This window comes from Saccostrea cucullata, unplaced genomic scaffold (genome assembly GCF_032062105.1).
Source record: "Saccostrea cucullata isolate Sc308-1 unplaced genomic scaffold, CSIRO_AGI_Scuc_v1 ctg21189, whole genome shotgun sequence".
NCBI classification, from domain to species: Eukaryota; Metazoa; Mollusca; class Bivalvia; order Ostreida; family Ostreidae; genus Saccostrea; species Saccostrea cuccullata.
The window spans coordinates 1-7,584 of NW_026937127.1; the positions used below are offsets into that span (position 1 = coordinate 1).

Genomic DNA, 7,584 nt, shown 5'->3' on the forward strand with positions numbered 1-7,584 from the left:
CCCATGCCCCAGGGGTGTGTCATGACCTTGATCCAAGGTCATTTGGGGAATTAAGGTACTGGAAGAAAAATTTAATAATTCTGTCCGGTTATACTTTTTTATGGATAAACTTGGAGGTTTTCATTTCACAATAAGATTGCCCATGACCCAAGGGTGTGTCATGACCTTGACCCAAGGTCATTTGGAGAAGTTCAAGGTCACTGGTAGAAAAATTTAATGATTCGTGTCCGGTCCATATCTTTCTTAAGGATAAACTTGGTAGGTTTTCATTTCACACAAATATTGCCCATGACCTATGGGTGTGTCATGACCTTGACCCAAGGTCATTTGGGAAGTTCAAGGTCACTGGAAGAAAAATTTTATAATTCGTGTTTGATACATACCTTTATTATGCAAAAACTTACTTCTGAAAAACCCAGCGGGGGGTATTTTGTCCCAATTGGACAGTTCTAGTTAATGAATTGAAGATGTTATTCTCAAAGTGAAAATGTAACATTTTTGATTTAAAATTATAAGTAAACCCTCTTCCAAATTATATTGTCAAATGAGGAATAGAATTGCCAAACATTCTTGTAATAAATCCATGCTAAACAAAAGGGATTTTCATTTTCTGAAGTACATGTATTACAACATACTACAAAGTTAACAAATATAACCATTGACATTGATAACAAATCAAAATTTGCTTATCCCTTGCACTTTGGTATGAATATCTTCACTGTTTAGTGTATACTGTCACACGCCAATGCAAATTTATAATAAGTACATGTATCTTTAAGTAATTTCTTTCAAAAGTGGAGCTTGCAAGTTTACAAGACAAGAACAGAGTTGAAATATTTTTGTTGAGATTGGTCTGTAAGTAGATGGTATGTGACGGAGAATCTCGTAATTCTTTATCCTCTCGTTGGCTCTTTCCACATGAATAAGTGCTTTAGCAATCTTGTAACAGTGCTGCTTCTTGTATGGTAAACTGGCCTCGTGTCGATAAAAGAGCTTTTATAATTAAGCAGACACCCTGGGGCAACTGGTCATGAATGGTGAAACCTTTGACCACCAAAATAAGGTCTCCAGCTTTGAACTTTCGTAAAACTTGGCAGTGACGTACAATAGCTACATCAGAAGTAGAACCTGGGTACAGCATGGAGCAAAATGTAAGTGCACCATTTGGAGGCACGCAAGTTACTGCTTTAAAAGTATGGCAACTTTTGTACATACTGTAGGCCATGGCCTGATTATCCATATGTGTTGGGATGTCCTGGGTTGTTTCATTTGCATCCATGGATGCTCTAGCAGAGGAAAAATCCTCAAAAGATTTTGGCAGAGACCCTGAAAAAAAGTTGGAAAAAAATTAATTTGATTACTGTATACAGGGTTATTTTCGCCCCCTTTTATTTTCGATTATTTGTTTTAAATTCGCCCTGTCAATGTAAAAAAATATGTCGCCCCGTTAAATTCGCCCGAATGAGGTTAGGGCGAAAGGGGCGAAAATTAAACGGGGGCGAAAATTTCCCTGTATACAGTATTTGTAATTGTGTAAAAAAAATTGTGTTACAGTCAATCTTTCAAGAATACAATAAATTTAACTGCATTAAATTTTTGCAAGTCATTATGATAAATTTTAAAACAAACCTTTGCATTTAAGCCGACTTGGAAAACATTCTACGCTACATTCTACACTACGCCATCAGACAGCATCTTGTATAGGGAAAAGACCACTAATTATTTTCCCATAGAACTCCATACAAACCTTAGGCCCTCTCAGTACTTTACTATGACAATTTCAGAAAAATCTTTAGCATCATTTCAAACTTTGTTCTAAGCCCTAACAAAAAATACTGAAAAAAATATATGGTCCCATGGCGTTTATAGGTCAAAATTGCAGTTATTTTCAACTTATAGAGATTCGCAGTAAATAACACGCGGCATAAAAAATTAACCCCCACTACTAAAATCTTCCCTGGCATTTCTATAGTTTCTGTAATATTCCCTCATCCCATCATTTATTTCAAAGGTCATTAATTTTACTTTAAAATGAAAACAATTAAATACCTGATTTCAGCCAATGGCGTAACGCCTACCCATTCAGTATTCGGTTTAATGTTCCATAACAAACAAAGCCATGTGTGCATCCGGGGATTTGGTGCTCTCATTCCTATACTTACATACTTACCTGTCCCAGAATTAGTCAATTGTGGTAATTTCAAAGACTATACACCTACCTGTGAACATGTATGAAATTTGAGTCCTGTGACTTCAGTGCATTGGATACTGTGACCATCTCAAATGATGACACCTTACTGCTACCAGCACAATTCAAAGGAGTGAATGACGTCTGGGCCGGTGATGATATTTGGATATATTGGTGACTGTAATAAATAAAATATTTGTACAATGAATTGTTTTTGTGCTTTGATGTTAATAAAGTGATATTAAGTCAAAATTGAGTCAATAATTTCATAAGGGTGGATTCTACCCAGAATTAGGTAAAAAGCTCCAAAATTGGATAAATCATAGTTAATTAAGCAAAATTCAAAGGTTTTAAAAAGACTGATATAGAATTTTTTTATGCTTATGCAAAGTATATTTTTTAAGACTCTGATATACTAATTGATTCTTATCTAATCCCTCCTATTGCTTAAGTATGTACAAAAAAGTTCCCCCACCCCCCCCCCCCCAGTGAAAAACACTTAAAGAAATAGCAGGTGCCCCCTTTTATTTTTGTTTACAATTAATTTAGACAAGTTTAAATCAATCCTTTTGATAACAAATCAAAGTTCAATGTCTGTAGTCTTATACATTACAATCAGAAGCTACTTTTTGAATTTTATTCTAAGAAAAGGAGAATTTAAATAATTTTTTTTAAAAATTAAAGAAAAGCAAAAACTGAACCCAAAATGTACTTTACAATAAGAGGCTGGAAAGTTAATAAATAAAATTTTTACCTGCAATGTACAGAAAACTGTCCGACAAAATACATCGGGTGGGTAGGGAGTCTCCATTTTCTTCTTATATAGAGAAAATGCCCCTGCTGATCAGAGATCTAAACTCCCAAATAATAACAAAATATGTTAACATAGCAGTCAATCTAAGATGTTCATCCCTCAATGGCAACAAGTTTTTATTACAGTAACTGAAATTGTTAGGAAATAGGAAATCACAATTGGAATTCCTTTAAATGTACCTTCTCTTCGTTGTATTTAATATCGTGGATTGATATTGGCTTCCTTTTACTAGACTCTATTTTTAGGGCAAGCAATTCCTTTTCCAGTTGTATTTCTGTTGAGAGGCGCTGCATTTCTTGAGTACAGTTAAATGTGCAGGATGCTGAGTAGTTGTGCTCTGATATCAACTGAAAATATATTGTAAATCATGTACAGTTAAAAGAACTTTATATATTATTAAAAATTATTGAAAATGTTTCAGTGTTGGTCATTTGTCATCATTGGTGTTTTAAATGAGCTTTACTTTTTCTTGATATTGACATTTTGGTGCTTGTGGAATCTGCAACTGGTCCATCTGTGAAGATGACAGCTAGGGACTCCTCACTTTTGAGTTTTTTCCTCCTTTGTAAAATAATTAAACTTGAATTATTTTTTTATTCAGTTGTAAGCTACTCTGTTTATACATGTACCCTTTTAAAGATTTTTAGTAAAATATTCTCAATTAAACTCCACCCACCCACCATCCAAAAACAAGATGTCGGTCATATTTTGAAAAATAATTTCACCTTGTACATTCAGGATCAGAGAAATCCATGGCCTTTCCTTCATTCCATGCAAAATATGCAGGGTCCCCCTCCTTCTTACCATCCTTAAAGTGGCAGAAGCAGATGCGATCATTCTGATCTCCTGGTTGGCGATCAGCTCATCTAAAAATATACATTATACAAAGACTGAGTGAAGGAGAATTAAAAAGCAAAACATGTTCATTTAGCATGTTATTATCAAATAGCCTAAATGACTTATTTTTTCATTATTTTTTTTTTTAAATGTTACATTTACTTGCAAGTACAAGATAACCATGTGCATAACATTAACTAATCCGAGATTCCTCTGACTCTAACCCCCGCTTTTATATTGTGACTTGTGCGCACAAGTCACACAAGTAACAAACGGTAACAGTATTTGGTATATAACCCGGTTAACCGGTTAACCGTCGAACGTTGTGAGTATCGGTTAGTAAAACTCCTATTCGGTTACTCGGATAAAATAAATTCTACAAAGTAAAGGCATAGAAAATGAATGTTTTATAATTTATAAATGTATTTTAACTTACACATTTCCCTAATTTAAGGTACCGTTAGACTTGATCTAGTGCATGTTTGTAGTGAATCAAATTGTTTTGTCGCAGACATAATAAGCTTGGAGTTGTTACAAAAGAACAGCTGATTCAAAATCTGTTTAATCAACTAACTTAAAGTTTAAAAAATTCGGTAACCAGCGATTTACTGGACACTCCACATATTAACTATTAATTATGGAGTATGTAAATAATTATTCTCCTTGATTAATAATGTCTGAAAAAGAAAGTGTAAAAACAGCTTTGTTTATGTTATTAATTTTCAAAAATTAATCTTTCTAATGCTACAAATTTTGCATTACTACTACCAATAAGTATAAAATAAGACAAATAATAGATATTGATTTTCGGAAGATGAAGCGAGTAACCGGTAAAATCCGATTTGCCAACACTACGAAATAAAATGTCATTGTTAAACAAAAATTAATCTTGCTATAGTTTTTGATTACATTATTCTTCTGCTATATTGATTACTACGAGATTTAACTTTTTAGCATGCATGTATAAATACTGTATCTGACAATGCAGCATCGTGACATATCGTTAAAAGTACCTACAAATTTTGTCAATACATCTACGTTTACTGAGTTTTTTCCCTAGCAGGCCGAAATATCTCCATCATGTCACCAGGAACAACACTCGTGCATCTCGTAATTAGTGCTGCAATAAACAAACTTATGTTTTTTTTTTCACCTGCATGGTTTTCCCGACGCTTCAGCTACTTTCGTTATTTCTAACCAATGAAAATTGTCCTTACTTTTCTGTGGCGTCATGCAATTTTATTGCACGCATCACTGAATTGTAGAACACACATCACAAGATTTCGAATATACATCACAAGATTATCGAACATGCATCACAAGATTTCGAATATACATCACAAGATTATCGAACATGCATCACAAGATTTCGAATATACATCACAAGATTATCAAACATACATCACAAGATTTCGAATATACATCACAAGATTTCGAACATACATCACATACATCACAAGATTATAGAATATACATCACAAGATTTCGAATATACATCACAAGATTATCAAACATACATCACAAGATTTCGAATATACATCACAAGATTTCGAACATACATCACAAGATTATAGAATATACATCACAAGTTTAAGAATATACATCACAAGATATTGAATATACATCACAAGATTTTGAACATACATCACAAGATTATAGAATATACATCACAAGTTTAAGAATATTGAATATACATCACAAGATTTTGATTATCAAACATACATCACAAGATTTTGAATATACATCACAAGATTTCGAACATACATCACAAGATTTTGAATATACATCACAAGATTTTGAATATACATCACAAGATTTCGAACATACATCACAAGATTTTGAATATACATCACAAGATTTTGAATATACATCACAAGATTTCGAACATACATCACAAGATTTTGAATATACATCACAAGATTATCGAATATTGCAACGTTTGACATGCCATAAGACTGATTCTGATGATGAGAGATGATAACAAAAATGATAAGATGAATTACCGGTAACAACAATGAGAGAAAATGGGAATAATGAACATGAAATTGAAACAACAAACTCCATCAAAGGAAAAATATATTATATGAAATATCTATACAAAAATAATCTCAAAAATATGAATACTTTATCAAAAAGTACCAAAATAAATTAAATTGGAAAATATAAATATTTTCCAGAAATAAATTAATAAATGAATTATTATTAATGAATTAATAAATAATTTTCCCAGTTCTCCTAAATTCAAGTTTTAGTTGAAAAATACTTCAAAAAATATCTTATTAATTTTAGAAGAAAGATAATACAAAAATATTTACTTTAAATAAGAAATTTAATTGATGTCCAAAAATAAACTTTTTAGGAAATAAATTCCGAATGAGTCAAGGGCTCAGTTATCAAAATACGTTTCAAAGTGAAAGTAGCAGAGAAAAGGTGGATAAACAGCACCAAATGTTTTCCCATAGACTTCCATACAAAATTTAGCCCCTCTCACTGATACATGTATTGAATTTCGGGCAAATGACCTTTTTGTCGTGAAAGTTCGAGATATTGGAAAACAAAATATGCCAGAAAAAATATACCGTGCCGTTGCAATTTTACTTTCAATTTCCATTTGTTTACAACTAGGTGCGTTTGACACCAAATGAAAATCTCTAACCAAAGTGCATCCCTCCCTTCAAATTTTTACCTGTAACTCCTATATACCTCAGAGAAACCCAAGTCTTGACATGAGATTTTTATCAACTTTATTTCACTTGTCAAAAACATAACAAGTCTTTTCTCTTATTGAGCAATCACGCGCCAGCTAGCATGTTCTCCTCCGCACAACATTGGGTGTCCAAAATGTCTGCGCCCATGTATTTGTTTATGTAGGGGTTTTTCCAGGTGAGGTGCTGAAACAGTACCTGTACGGAGTGTTCTGCCGGACGACTCCAGTAAGAAAAGGACAAGACAGCCCTTTTATACTTTATTGAACAATAGAAAATCAATGAATCGATAAGTTTATATCAAACTGAACTATTGGATTCACATAACGCCGATTAGCTAATCAGAGCGGACTTTACAAAGGTATGTGAATACACAATACAGGAAGTGACAAATATTGTTTACAAATGGAGAACCGGGTAAGATGTGTTTAACTTCGCGTTGTGTTTAAGTTGAATATGATTTATTAGTACCAAATTAATTAAGTGTAAACCAATAATTATTAAGTATAAAGATGTAAAGTTAATTGAGGTAAGTAATTTGGCTGAACAAAAACCAGTTTTCCTACATTCTTCCCTCCTTGGGGAACAAATGTGTAAACATTTGTGTATAATAATATAATAATCAAAGGAAAACTGCAAAAATATAATATACGATACAATAACCAAAATAATAAGGTCAAACATATACTAGTCATAAAATATGCATCAAAATGACATGAATGATCACTCGGGTATAACAACAACAAACAAATGAGTGACTGCCATCATATAACATGACTATATATGTAAATAACAAAATAACTCAGGAGTATATACATCAATGTCTCTTCAATCTAATAACGTTCTAATATTCGATGGATTTCCTTGTTTTCAGAGCTTCTACTGGAGCATCTTTGAACCAACGTGGGTTTTTATGGTGCGAAACAATGGTTGATGATGAAGATTCAAGGAAATATAATTTCTCGTCTTTAGAATTATTAATTTCGGGATCAAGATTTCGGAAAGGATAGCAGTAGTGGAGAGAGATTGTTCGAGGTCAT

The 7,584-nt window shown here is 32.7% G+C and overlaps 1 long non-coding RNA gene across 1 annotated transcript; it reads right to left on the reverse strand.

The window, feature by feature from the left end:
* Positions 1-600: 600 nt before the first annotated feature.
* Positions 601-3,551, reverse strand: LOC134247406 (uncharacterized). Its single transcript, XR_009987828.1, has 4 exons — positions 3,466-3,551; positions 3,182-3,349; positions 2,220-2,366; positions 601-1,326 (listed from the first exon to the last, which is right to left on the reverse strand). It is a non-coding gene; the product is annotated as an uncharacterized LOC134247406 (long non-coding RNA).
* Between the last annotated feature and the right edge of the window lie 4,033 nt (positions 3,552-7,584).